Source organism: Bos grunniens, chromosome 13, assembly GCF_055505025.1.
Source record: "Bos grunniens cultivar Pamir isolate PY7600 chromosome 13, Bosgru_T2T1.0, whole genome shotgun sequence".
Taxonomy (NCBI): Eukaryota; Metazoa; Chordata; class Mammalia; order Artiodactyla; family Bovidae; genus Bos; species Bos grunniens.
This window is the reverse complement of record NC_141177.1, coordinates 83554300-83568457: the sequence shown is the minus strand read 5'-3', so window position 1 is coordinate 83568457 and position 14158 is coordinate 83554300.

Here is a 14158-nt window from a genome sequence, read left to right as displayed (position 1 = left end):
CCAGCCTTGGGAACGGACACATATAAATGATTATGTTGATATGATATATGAGGGAGAGTTTGCTAAACTAGCCATATGTCAAGCTTCAAAAAGGGTCCCATTCTAGACCAAAGGCCTCCCAAGGGCTAGGGCTCTGGTCTGTGAGCAAAATGCTGTTTCACCAGAAATGAAGAAATGCTACAAAGCCATTGTACTAAAGGCAAAATTCTGGAACCATATAGAAAAGTCAGAAAACAAGCACATGTGTATATGGAGACTTGGCATAATATAGAGGTGGCACTTCTAATCAGTAGGGAAATGATGACTTGTTTACTAGAAGGTGTAGTGTTGAGAAAACTGGACAAACAAATAAAAATAAACCTTTGTCACATTATACCTTCAACAAGTGTTGGGGTGGGTAAAAATGTCTTAAAAAACACACTAAAAAAAAAAAAAACACAAATCATAAGGCAAAACTATGGACGGATTAACTTTACAAACACAATTCAGAATTCCTGTTCAGTGTAGGAATCATAGACAAAGTTGGGGAAGTGAAATGCACTATAATCTATGTTATTAATATCAATAATATACAAGGACACTAGAAAAATAATGGGCAACCCATAGAAAAATAGGCAAAAAGTAAGACTGAGGCATTCTTAGTAGAAACAAAAATGACTAGAAAGACTATGAAGTTTATCACCCTAGAGATCAGATAAATGGAATGCTACAATAATGGCCCTATCTTTTTGAAAAAAAGAAGAAAAAAACACCAGTGATATACCAAGTGATAGCAAGGCCACAGGAAAATGTGAGTCATATTGAACTTCAGGTACAACTTCAGACAGTGCAACATTCAAAAGAAAGATAATAATTTTCTAAAATTATTCTTGCAAAATCCTTATGAAATACCTTTGCAAATATAAATCAGAGAAAAACCTGCATAAAGGTTGTATGAAAGGATGCTTATCTAAGGTCTCAGCGATGTCTTACTTGTGGTACCAAGCATTGAGGCAATCCTATTGGCTACCATTAGAAACACAGGGAGACAAAAAAGTGATGGATACTGTGTAATTAGATGCAAAGAGCTATAGCAGAAACAGCAAAAGGAGGATTCTAAAAAGAGCTTGGGGGTGAAAAGAAGAACTGAATGATATCTGGAGCATGATACTTGTGGTGTGAGGAGAGGGGAAAGCAAAATAAAATGAGAAAGAAATTTTGCATGAAATAATGATAGCATCCTAAGAACTGTCTGCTTGTGCAACTAGCTAAGCAAAAGCAAACATTTCTGAAGTTTTCTCCACTGCAGATATGTAATATATCTTATTTCTTCCACTGTCTACATGATTGATAGATAACAGGCTTCTCTGGGGTTCAGTTGGTTGAAGAATCTGCCTGCAATGCAGGAGACTTGGGATCAATCCTAGGATTGGAAAGATCCCCTGGAGAAGGAAATGGCAACCCACTCCAGTATTCTTGCTTGGGAAATCCCATGGATAGAGGAACCTGGCGGGCTACAGTCCTTGGGACATGACTTAGGGTCGTGTCCAAGAGCCAGACATGAATTAGAAGTAAATCACCACCACCAAGTGGTAGGTAAACATTAAAGCCATAGCCCAGCCCAAACAAGCTTTTATATCTTATACATCTCCTGTTTTTACACTCAGAAAAAAATTTAAATTATTTTTACTGTAATCATTGATCCAAGTGCTTGTCATTTTTACATAAATCAGGAAACCCAGGTTGAGACATATTTATTCAGTTACACACATGTCCTTTCCCCCAAGGTCAAGTTATGGGTCTTCCAAAGCTTAATTGGTTTGTTTTCTTAATACAATGCTACACTAACCTTTTAAACAAAGAGTTTACCTTTTTTTTTAGGTTGATCATTTCCCTGAATCTGATTTTCATCTGTTATCAAAGTCAGGAAAACAAAGTTTAGAAAAAAAGTCGTACCTTCAAACAGTTTAAATAAAAATCATCGATAATTCTCATATCTTTATTTAAAAGAAAATACTATAAGCACTGTTTCTGAAGCCACAAGTACCTTTCATATAAGAGGAAAAATAAAAATTTTCCTAAAATGATAACTTAGTTTTTATGCTAAGTGAAATGGTGCAAACATATCTTGTATTCCATTGATACAATTTCCTTCTGAACCCTTCTTTTAGAATCTAAATAAGGAACCTATACTTCACATGGTAACTCTCCAAACCTGCATACTGGCTGGGAGCAAAAAAGAAGATCATATTCTAGGGCATTTGGTTCTTGAGAACAATGCCCTGTGCTCCCAAGGCAGGTGGCAACCTGACTGTTCTGTGGATTGGTTCTAGCCAGCTTTTAAGATTTGCGCCACAAGATGGCAATAGAGTCTATAAGTATACAGTCCTTTCTTTTCTGTAGGATCTTTACAAAGCTCCATTATTCTTGCATTTGATTTATTTATTTTAGATTATTCGTTATAATACAAACATAATTGTTACTCAGATACTTGAATTTCTAGATGACAGAAGCCTTGTCTCTGTCTTTGAAGTGAAGTGAAGTTGCTCAGACGTGTCCGACTCTTTGCAACCCCATGACACCAGGTTCCTCCATCCGTAGGATTTTCTAAGCAAGAGTACTGGAGTGGGTTGCCATTTCCTTCTCCAGGGAATCTTCCTGACCCAGGGATCGAACCCAGGTCTCCCACATTGTAGACAGACGCTTTACCATCTGAGCCACCAGGGAAGTCCTATTGTCTCTATAGCTTTGTGTAATCTTTAATACTTCACCTCAGTAGTATATATTTTTTTAAATAGCATATATTTAGTAGGAATCTGTTAGAAGAAACGGAGTAGCTCTCACAGTCAACAAAAGAGTCTGAAATGCAGTATATGGGTGCAATCTTAAAAACAACAGGATAATCTCAGTTCTTTTCCAAGGCAAACCATTCAACATCACTGTAATACAAGTCTGTGCCCCAAACACTAATGCCAAAGAAGCAGAAGTTGAACGATTCTATGAAGACCTACAGAAGCTTCTGGAACTAATAGCAAAAAAGATGTCCTTTTCATCTTAGGGGGCTGGAATCTGGGAAGTCAAGAGATACCTGGAGTAACAGGCAAATTTGGCCTTGGAGAACAAAATGAAGCAGAGCAAAGGCTAACAGAATTTTGCCAAGAGAACGCACTGGTCATAGTAAGCACCCTTTTCCAACAACACAAGAGATGACTTTACATATGAACATTACCACATGCTCAATACCAAAATCATATTGATGAGTCAGCCCTTCGAATCAGGTGGTCAAGGTATTGGAGCTTCAGTCTCAGCATCGTCCCTCCAATGAATATTCAGGATTGATTTTCTTTAGGATTGACTAGTTTGATCTCCTTGCAGTCCAACTCAATGGACATGAGTTTAGCAAGCTCTGGGAGATGGTGAAGGACAGGGAAGCCTGGTGTGTTTCAGTCCAGGGAGCCACAAAGAGCCGGATATGACTGAGCAACTGAACAACAATATTTACTGTGGGCTTTCCTGGTGGCCCAGGAATAAAAAATCCAGCTCCAGTGCAGAAGATTTGGATTGCATCACTGGTCCAGGAAGATTTCCTTGGAGAAAGAAATGGCAGCCCACTCCAATAATCTTGCATGGGAAATCCCATAGACAAAGGAGCCTGGTGGGCTATGGTCCATGGGGTTGCAAAGAGTCAAACATGACTGCATGATTAAACAAACAAAACAAAATATTAAGTATGTAAATTATATATGCCACATATTATATAAATATATAATCCGTAACATAAAGGCAGGTGTTAAATAGCAACATATGCTCCTTTGTTGTGTTGTTTTAGTTGTGACTCATGTCCAACCCTTTTGTGACCCCATGGACTGTAGCCCACCAGGCTTCTCTGTCCATGGCATTTCCTACAGAAAAATACTGGAGTGGGTTGCCATTTTCTTCTCCAAGGGAAATTCCCAACCCAGAGATCAAACCCACCTCTCCTGCGTTGGCAGACGGATTCTTTACTACTGAGCCACCAGAGAAGCCCACACTCCTTTGTTACTGTCATATAAATAAGGACTTGCTGGCTTTCATGTTTGAAGAAGTTTTTTGTTCACACTGTTTATTCAGTCTGAAAACAGCAAGAACCAAATAAATATTTGTTGAATGAATGAATGTAGTCACTTGGCTCGCATCTTCTTCATTCTACCTAAACTAATAAATATCACTTCAAAAATATGCTATTTCTTTAAAATCACAATTAAGTGACTATTGAATTTGACAGCGGACAGTTACTACAGTGAAACAACACTTTGTTGCATCTCCTAAAACAATCATATTTTCCTATGTTTATTTTAAAAGTTTCCCTGTTACAGTAATCAACACACGGGGTGGGGCGGGGGAACTATCCTTCTTTGAGGGTCTAAAATCAAATGCAGCTGAAACGGACCGCGTGACTATAAACGAAAGACAGAGTGAATTCCACATCTGCTTGGCTCTTCCTGTGTAACTTGGAAAAGTCACTCCACGTAACATAATAGCCATATAATAGAATAGATCCACTTAGTAAGATGAGAGACGTACAGAATATATTCAGCCAATGGCTATATTTTCCCTACATTGTTTTCCCCACCCGAGACCAGGTTATTTCTGATCCAGTCCTGAATTTTAGAGTGAACTTTAATATGCACCCAAGTTTTTCTCACTTTCTGGGGCCCGTCCTCTGAGCCCAGAGACCCCACCACCAGCTGCCCTGTTCCTCCACACAAGTCTGAGTGGCAGGCCCACAGGACCCCTCCTCCAAGTGCAATTCACCAGCATCTTCTATGTAGAGACCCGAGGTTCAGGTCTACAGAACCCCTTCTTTAAATGTCTAGTTTTGATTAGTCCAACACTTTCCCTTTTCTTCTCTTAGCCTTATGAGTGCTAGTTGTTTCCTGCAATTTTAAGTTGAGAAATAGTTTTTTTTTTTCTTTTCTCTCTGCTGCATTAATCATTCTTTGTACTGATTTCTCACTGACAACAAAACTGGCATGATTTCTGTTCCCTGAATAGACACTGACCAATAACCCTTTTGTCACTTGGAAGCATATTTCAAATCTTCCCTGTTGAAAATTTGGTAAATTTCTCATCCAGGGTAATGAGACATGAATTAACACTTAGCAAACTTTCATCTGTATTCTAAAATGAAATTGAGAGATATTGCTTATGGCAATATAGAAAAAAAATCCAAAGAGGCATCTAGCAAAGATGCTATTTTTGCAAAATATATGCTTGGATTCTACAACAAAAGTATCTTTGAAAATTCAATTATTACTTAAACTGACTGGGAAATTACAGTTCAACAACTTCAAAAATGGGGAACATACTTTGACCCTGAAACAGAAACATCAGTATCCATAAAACAGTAAAAGAAAACTGGACATGTTTGTAATCCTGGCTTTTACATTGTCTACAAAGTTACTTCAACCCATTGTGTTTTTTACATCTTCTTGCTTCTCAGAGTCAAAAGAAACCATTCAAATATTTCATTTTCATTCAACAGCATGCCTTTCTCAAAGGGCAGCCCCAGTTTAATTGGGAAGGAATTCTGTCAAAGGAAAGTTAAATGAGCTGGATTAAGATGCAAGGATATGATTTCTCATCTGTTTTGATAGCTTTTGTTTATCTGTAACATTTCCCAGATAGCGGACTAGGAAAGCTGGCTCAGTTTTGTTTAGTTTTCTTAATGAGATGTCCTGGCTTGCTTTTCTTATTACAGTATGTGTTACCATGGCTACTATATTTTTGAAGATTTAAGGTTTTTCTCAAGCAGATACCTTTATTGAGCTTTCCCCCCAGATTACATAAATAATGCTACATATAGAAAAGTAAAGATCATCTGAAATCTCACCACTCTGCCTCACTATTAATTTACATACTTTTATGTAAAATCTATGATAAAAACTTTTAAAATACCACTTTATAAAATTATTTGTCATTATCTTGTAAAGCTAACCATATGCATAGCCTGGCAATTCAAGCCTTAGGTATATACATGATGGGGAAATTCAGCAGACATAGATTGAGATGATTGTAATAGACTCCCAAAGAGAGTAAGCAGCACAATTGTGCATCGCAGAGGTAGAAAAAATAAATTGTGGTATAATCATAACTAACAGATTATGTAGCAGTGAAAATTAATAGACTAGAATTCTCATTTGCATGAATTTTAGAATATAATTTTTAAAGGAAAAAAATGTAAGTTACAAAAGAATGCACATAATTCCATTCTTATGAAGATAATAAACAAATGAAACTCAACTTTATCTAGGGATATGTGGTTAATCTGTGAACAAAAGCAAGAGAACGATAAAGCACCACAGTCTTCTCCTGTTTCATCACCTCTACCTCACCCTCACCCTTTAGTCTTATGTTTTCACCCCTACCAAAATCCCAGTATATGTTCAGCCTTGGAAATGTGCTGCTTGGATCTCCTTTCAGGAAAGAACTGGACACTGAGCTGCAAGGAACACAGTTAGTTAAAAGCCATGAACTTCAAGCTCCCCCTCAGCTTTTGAGTTGATGCTGCACAGCTTGGGACAGAAGTCAGCCAATGACTGGGCATTTGTGCCCTACGTGGGACTTCTTCAGTGGGCAATTTTAGTTTCAGGACTTCCCATTGTACTGGTCAAGGCTTTGACAGAACTGAATTATAGTCTATGGCTTGCTTTATCCTATCCTGCATTTTCCCCCCTTCAATCTTTCAGACACTAGCCACCACAAAACTTCTTGCACTCTTAAACCCATCTCAACATCTCTTTCCCAGTGGACAGAACAAAAATATCTATTTTCTCCAACTGACCTAATTTTATAAAAAGCACACATTAGAAGGTTTAGTATTGTTTAAAAACTGTGATGGTATCACATATAATTCTATTCATTTGCTTCTGCCACTTAAGATAGTGTGGCTCTGGCTCCAAGTCCACCTTAGAGATTTAACTTGTTATTTTAATGGCTGCACAACATTTGCTGGCATAGATGTCCCTCAGTTGATCAGCTACTCCTGTTATGGGAATTTTTGTTTTCAATCATTTAGTATTTAAAAGAGTGCTGCAATAAAAATACTTGTATATATAATGCACATTTTATATACACAGATGTACCAAACTTTTTATTTCAATGGGATATATTTTCAAAGGACTTCAGGAAGTATGAACATGCATATTTTGAATTTGAACAAGTATTGCAAATTGCATTCCAAAAGCCCCTTTTACAGTACACATTCTCATCAGCCAGGGGAGAGGATACCCTTCTTCCACAACTATGCCAGAAGCAGGTGTAGTGATTCATTTCCAGTCTGAAAGATATAAAGTTTTATCTGCTGTTACTGATAATTCTACTCTCTAAGGGACTGGGAAAATTGAGCATTATTTCCACATGTTTATTGCTTATTTGTATTTTTTCCTCTATAGACTAATTTTTCATAGAGTCTAATTTTCCTATAATTCTTTAATTTGTTATACCTCATTGAGTATTATGTAGTATAACTACATACATTTTATTTTTTTAATTAAAGTGTAGTTGATTCATGGGAGAAGGCAATGGCAACCCACTCCAGTACTCTTGCCTGGAAAATCCCATGGATGGAGGAGCCTGGTAGGCTGCAGTCCATGGGGTTGCTAAGAGTCAGACACGATTGAGTTACTTTACTTTCACTTTCCACTTTCATGCATTGGAGAAGGAAATGGCAACCCACTCCAGTGTTCTTGCCTGGAGAATCCCATGGATGGAGAAGCCTGGTGGGCTGCAGTCCATGGGGTTGCACAGAGTTGGACACAAGTGAAGCGACTTGGCAGCAGTTGATTCACAATATTATGATCGTTTCAGGTCTATAACATGATGATTCAATATTTTTATAGATTATACTCCATTTAAAGTTATTACAAAATATTGGCTTTATTCCCTGTAGTATACAATATATCTTAATATCTTATTTTATTTTATTTAAATTTTGTTTTTTATAACACAAAAATATTTTGTATTGGGATATAGCCAATTAACAATGTTGCGAGAGTTTCAGGTGAACATACACATGCATCCTTTCTCCCCCAAACACCCCTTCCATCCAGGCTGGCACATAGCATTGACCTGAGTTCCACGTGCTATACAAACAGGCTTTTCTTGGTTATCCATTTTAAATATGGCAGTGCACAGTATCTTCCCAGAGTCCTTAGCTATCCCTGCCCCCCGGCAAACCCTGAATTCGTTTTCTAAGTCTGTGTGTCTCTTTCTGTTTTATAAGTTCATTTGTATCATTTCTTTTTAGATTCCACATAAAAGGGATATTGTATGATATTTCTCCTTCTCTGACTTATTTCATTCCATGACTCTCTCTAGGTCCATTCATGTTGCTGCAAATGGCCTTATTTCATTCTTTCTAATGGCTGAGTAATATTTCATTGTGTATATATACCACATCTTCTTTTTCCATTCTTCTGTCAATAGACATTTAGGTTGTTTCCATGTCCAATGTTTCCAACATTTAGTTGCTGCCATTGTAAACAGTACTGCAATGAACATTGGGGTGCATGTTATCTTTTCAGGCCATGTTTTCTCTGCCTAGGTGTGGGTCTGCAGGGTCATATGGTAGCTCTACTTTTAGTTTTTAAAGTAACCTCCATACTGTTCTCCATAGTGAGTGTTCAGTTCAGTATAGTCACTCAGTCATGTCCAACTCTTTGTGACCCCATGAACCACAGCACGCCAGGCCTGCCTGTCCATCATCAACTCCTGGAGTCCACCCAAACCCACGTCCATTGAGTCAGTGATGCCATCCAGCCATCTCATCCTCTGTCGTCCCCTTCTCCTGCCCTCAATCTTTCCCAGCATCAGGGTCTTTTCCAATGAGTCACCTCTTTGCATCAGGTGGCCAAAGTATTGGAGTTTCAGCTTCAACATCAGTCCTTCCAATGAACACCCAGGACTGATCTCCTTTAGGATGGACTGGTTGGATCTCCTTGCAGTCCAAGGGACTCTCGAGAGTCTTCTCCAACACCACAGTTCAAAAGCATCAATTCTTCGGCACTCAGCTTTCTTTTTTTTTTTTTTTTTTTCAACTTTCTTTATAGTCCAACTCTCACATCCATACATGACCACTGGAAAAACCATACCCTTGACTAGACGGACCTTTGTTGGCAAAGTAATGTCTCTGCTTTTTAATATGCTATCTAGGTTGGTCATAACTTTTCTTCCAAGGAGTAAGCGTCTTTTAATTTCATGGCTGCAGTCACCATCTGCAGTGATTTTGGAGCCCCAAAAACTAAAGTCTGACACTGTTTCCACTGTTTCCCCATGTATTTCCCATGAAGTGATGGGACCAGATGTCATGATCTTCGTTTTCTGAATGTTGAGCTTTAAGCCAACTTTTTCACTCACCACTTTCACTTTCATCAAGAGGCTTTTGAGTTCCTCTTCACTTTCTGTCATAAGGGTGGTGTCATCTGCATATCTGAGGTTAGTGATATTTCTCCCAGCAATCTTGATTCCAGCTTGTGCTTCCTCCAGCTCAGCATTTCTCATGATGTACTCTGCATATAAGTTAAATAAGCAGGGTGACAATATACAGCCTTGACATACTCCTTTTCCTATTTGAAACCAGTCTGTTGTTCCATGTCCAGTTCTAACTGTTGCTTCCTGAGTGTGCCAGTTTACATTCTCACCACCAGTGCAGGAAGGTTCCATTTTCTCAACACCCTCTCTAGCATTTATTGTGGATTTTTTTGATGATGCCATTCTGACCAGTGTGAGGTGATATCTCATTGTAGTTTTGATTTGCGTTTCTCTAATAACTAGTGATGTTGAGCATCTTTTCAAGTGCTTTTTGGCCATCTGTATGGTCTCTTTACAGAAATGTCTACTCAGGTCTTCTGCCCATTTTTTGAGTGGGTTGTTCATTTTGATTCTATTAGGTGTCATAAGCTGTTTGCAAATTTTGGTGACTAATCCCTTATCAGTCAGATCATTTGCAAATATTTTCTCCCAACTTGTGGGTTATCTCTTTGCTATGTTTATTGTTTCTTATGCTGTGCAAAAGCATTTGACTTTAAGTAGGTCCCATTCATTTATTTTTGCTTTTATATCCATTATTCTGGGAGATGGATTTAAAAAGATGTTGCTGTTATTTATGTCAGAGTATAATCCACCTAAGTTTTCCTCTAAGTGTTATAGTGTCTGGTTTAACATTTAGGTCTTTAATCCATTTTGAGTTTATTTTGTGTATGGAGTTAAGGAATGATCTACTTTCATTTTTTTACATGTGCTGCCCAGTTTTCCCAGAATCATTTGTTGAAGAGACCATCTTTCCACCATTGTGTAGTCTTGCCTGCTTGGTCATAGATTATTGACCACAGGTGTGTGGGCTTATTCCTGGGGTTTCTATCCTGCTCCATTGATCTAATTTCTGTTTTTGTGCCAGTTTCATACTGTTTTGACGACTGTAGCTTTTTAGTAGAGTCTGAAGTCAGGGAGCCTCATTCCTCTAGCTCCATTTTTCTTTTTCAAGATTGCTTTGGCTATTTGGGGTCTTTTGTATATCCATACAAATTTTGAGATTTTTTGTTCTAGTTCTGTGAGAAATTTCATTGGTAATTGGATAAGTATTGTATTGAATCAACAGATTGCCTTGGGTAATACAGTCATTTTTACAATATTGAGTCTTCCAATCCATGAACGTGGTATATCTTTCCATCTGTTTATGTCTTCTTTGATTTCTCTCATCAGCATCTTATAGTTTTCAGAGTACAGGTCTTTTGTCTCCTTAGGTAGGTTTATTCCTAGGTATTTTGTTCTTTTTGATGCAATGGTAAATGGAATTGCTTATTGAATTTCTCCTTCTGATTTTTCATTGTTAGTGTATAGAAATGAAACAGATTTCTGTATATTAATTTTCTAATCTGCAGATTTACCAAATTCATTGATGAGTTCTAGTAGTTTTCTGGTAGCATCTTTAGGATCTTCTTTTTTTTATTTTTATTTCTTAAATTAGTTTATTTTAATTGGAGGCTAATTACTTTATGTATAGTATCATGTCATATGCAAAAAGTGACAGTTTAATTTTTTTTTAGTTTGGTTTCCCTTTACTTCTTTTTCTTTTCTGATTGTTGTTTTTAGGACTTCCAAAACTATGCTGAATAAAAGTGGTGAGAGTGGACATCCTTGTCTTTTTCCTGATCTTAGAGGCAATGCTTTCAGCTTTTCACAATTGATTATGATGCTAGCTGTAGGTTTATCATATATGGCTTTTATCATGTTGAGGTTTGTACTCTCTGTGCCCACTTTCTCATGAGTGTTTTCTTTTTTTTATCATAAACAGGTGCTGAATTTTGTCAAAAGCTATTTCTGCATCTATTGAAATGACTATATGGTTTTTATTCTTCAATTTGTTGGTATGGTGCATTACACTCACTGACTGGAAGATGCTGAAAAATCCTTGCATCCCTGGGATGTATGACCTTTTTTAATGTATTGTTGGATACAGATGGCTAGTATTTGTTGAGGACATTTGCATCTATGTTTATCAGTGATGTTGGCCTGTAATTTTCTTTTTGTGGTATCTTTATCTGGTTTTTCTGTCAGAGTGATGTAGCCTCATAAAATGAGTTGGGAAGTTTTCCTTGATATGTGACTTTTTGGAACAGTTTCAGGCATATAGGTGTTAACTCTTCTCCACATGTTTGATAAAATTTGCCTGTGATGCTGTCAGGCACTGGACCTTGGTTTGTTAGGAGGTTTTTAATCATGGTTTCAATTTCAGTGCTTGTGATTGGTCTGTACATATTTTCTATTCTTCCTGGTTCAGTCTAGGGAGACTGTACCTTTCTAATAATTTGTCCATTTCTTCTAGGTTGTCCATTTTATTGGCATACAGTTGTTTATAGTGAAAACGAAGTTGCTAAGTTGTGTCCAACTCTTTGCGACCCCATGGACTGTAGCAAGCTCCTCCATCCATGGGATTTTCCAGGCAAGAATATGGAATGGGTTGCCATTTCCTTCTTCAGGGGATCTTCTTGACCCAGGGATCGAACCTGGGTCTCCTGCACTGCAGGCAGACTTTTTACCATCTGAGCCACCAGGGAAGCCCACAGTTGTTCATAGTAGTCTTTTATGATTCTTGGTATTTCTGTGGATTCATTTGTAACTTCCCCTTTTCTATTTCTAATTTTACTGATTTGAATCCTCTCCCTTTTTTTCCTGATGAGTCTGGCTAAAGGTTTACCTATCTTATCTTTCCAAAGAACCATCTTTTAGTTTCATGGATCTTTGCAATTGTTTCCCTTGTCCCTATTTCATTTATTTCTGCCCTTATATCTATGATTTCCTTCCTTCTACTGACTTTAGATTTTGTTTGTTTTTCTTTCTCTAAATTTTTTAGATGTAAGGCTAGATTGTTTACTTGAGATTTTCCTTGTTTCTTGAGGTAAGATTGTATTGCTATAAACTTCTTTCTTAGAACTGCTTTTGCTGCATCCCATAAGTTTTGGGCCATTGTGCTTTTGTTTTCATTTGTCTCTAGATATCTGTCTTATTTATTCTTTGATTTCTTCAGTGATCCAATGGTTGTTTAGTAGCATAATGTTTAACCACTACATGTTTGTGTTTCTTAGAGCTTCTGTCTTGTAGTTTTTTTCTAATCTCATAATGTAGTATTCAGAAAACGTGCTTGATATGATTTCCATTTTCTTAAGCTTGCCTTGTGACACAGCATGTGGTCAATCCTGGAGAATATTCCAAAAATATTGGGGAAAATGTGTGATCTGCTGCTTTTGGATGAAATGCTCTATAAATATCAATTAAGTCCAACTCATCTAAAGTGTCTCTGAAGGCCTATGTTTCCTTATTGATTTTCTGTCTGGATGATCTGTCTATTGATAAAAGTGGGATATTAAAAGTCCCCTACTATTATTGTGTTACTGTTAATATCTCTTTTTATGTTTGTTAGTATTTGCCTTACATATTGAGGTGCTCCTATGTTGGGCACATATATATTTATAATTATTATATCTTCTTCTTGGATTGAACCCTTGATCATTATGTAGTGTCCTTCTTTGTCCCTCTTTTGTTTTAAAGTCTATATTATCTGATTTGAGTGTTGCTGCTCCAACTTTCTTATAATTTCCATTTGCATGAGATACCTTCTCCCATCCCCTTACTTTCAGTCTGTAAGTGTCTGTAGGTATGAAGTGGATCTCTTGTAGACATATATATAAGTCTTGTTTTAGTATCCACCAGCCACTCTATGTCTTTTGGTTGGTGCATTTAATCCATTTATATTTAAGGTAATTATCAATATGTGTGATCCTATTACCAGTTTGTTAATTGTTTGGGGTTTACTTTTTGTAGATATTTTCCTTCTCTTGTGTTTCCTGTCCAGAGAACTTCATTTAGCATTTGTTGTAAAACTGGTCTAGTGGTGCTGACTTCTCTTAACTTTTGCTTGTTTGGAAAGCTTTTGATTTCTCCATCAAATCCAAATGAGAGTCTTGCTGGATAGAGTATTCTTGGTCATAGGTTATTCTCTATCATTACTTGGAATATATTATGTCATCCCCTTCTGGTTTGTAGAGTTTCTGTTGAGAAATCCACTGATAACCTTATAGGTTTTCCCTTGTATGTTGTATTTTTTTCCCTTGTTGTCTTAATATGTCTTAATAACATATTTGTCTTTAATTTTTGTCCATTAGATTACCATGTGTCTTGGTGTGTTCCTCCTTGGGTTTATCCTTCCTGGGACTCTCTGTGATTCCTGGACATGGCCGACAATTTCCTTTCTCATGTTGGGGAAGTTTTCAGCTATTATCTCTTCAAATATTTTCTCAGGTCTTTTCTCTTTCTCTCCTCATTCTGGGACTCCTATACTGTGAATACTGGTGCATTTAATGTTGTCCCAGAGGTTAAGCTGTTAGGTTGTCTTCGTTTCTTTTCATTCTTCTTTCTATATTCTGTTTTGCAGCATTGATTTCCACCATTCTGTCTTACAGGTCACTTATCTGTTCTTCTGCCTCAGCTTTCTGCTGTTGGTTCCTTCTAGTGTATTGTTCATCTGTGTTTGTTTGCTCTTTAGTTCTTCTAGGTCTTTGGTAAACATTTCTTGCATATTCTCAATCTTTGCCTCCATACTTTTTCTGAGATCCTGAATCATCATCACTATCATTATTCTGAA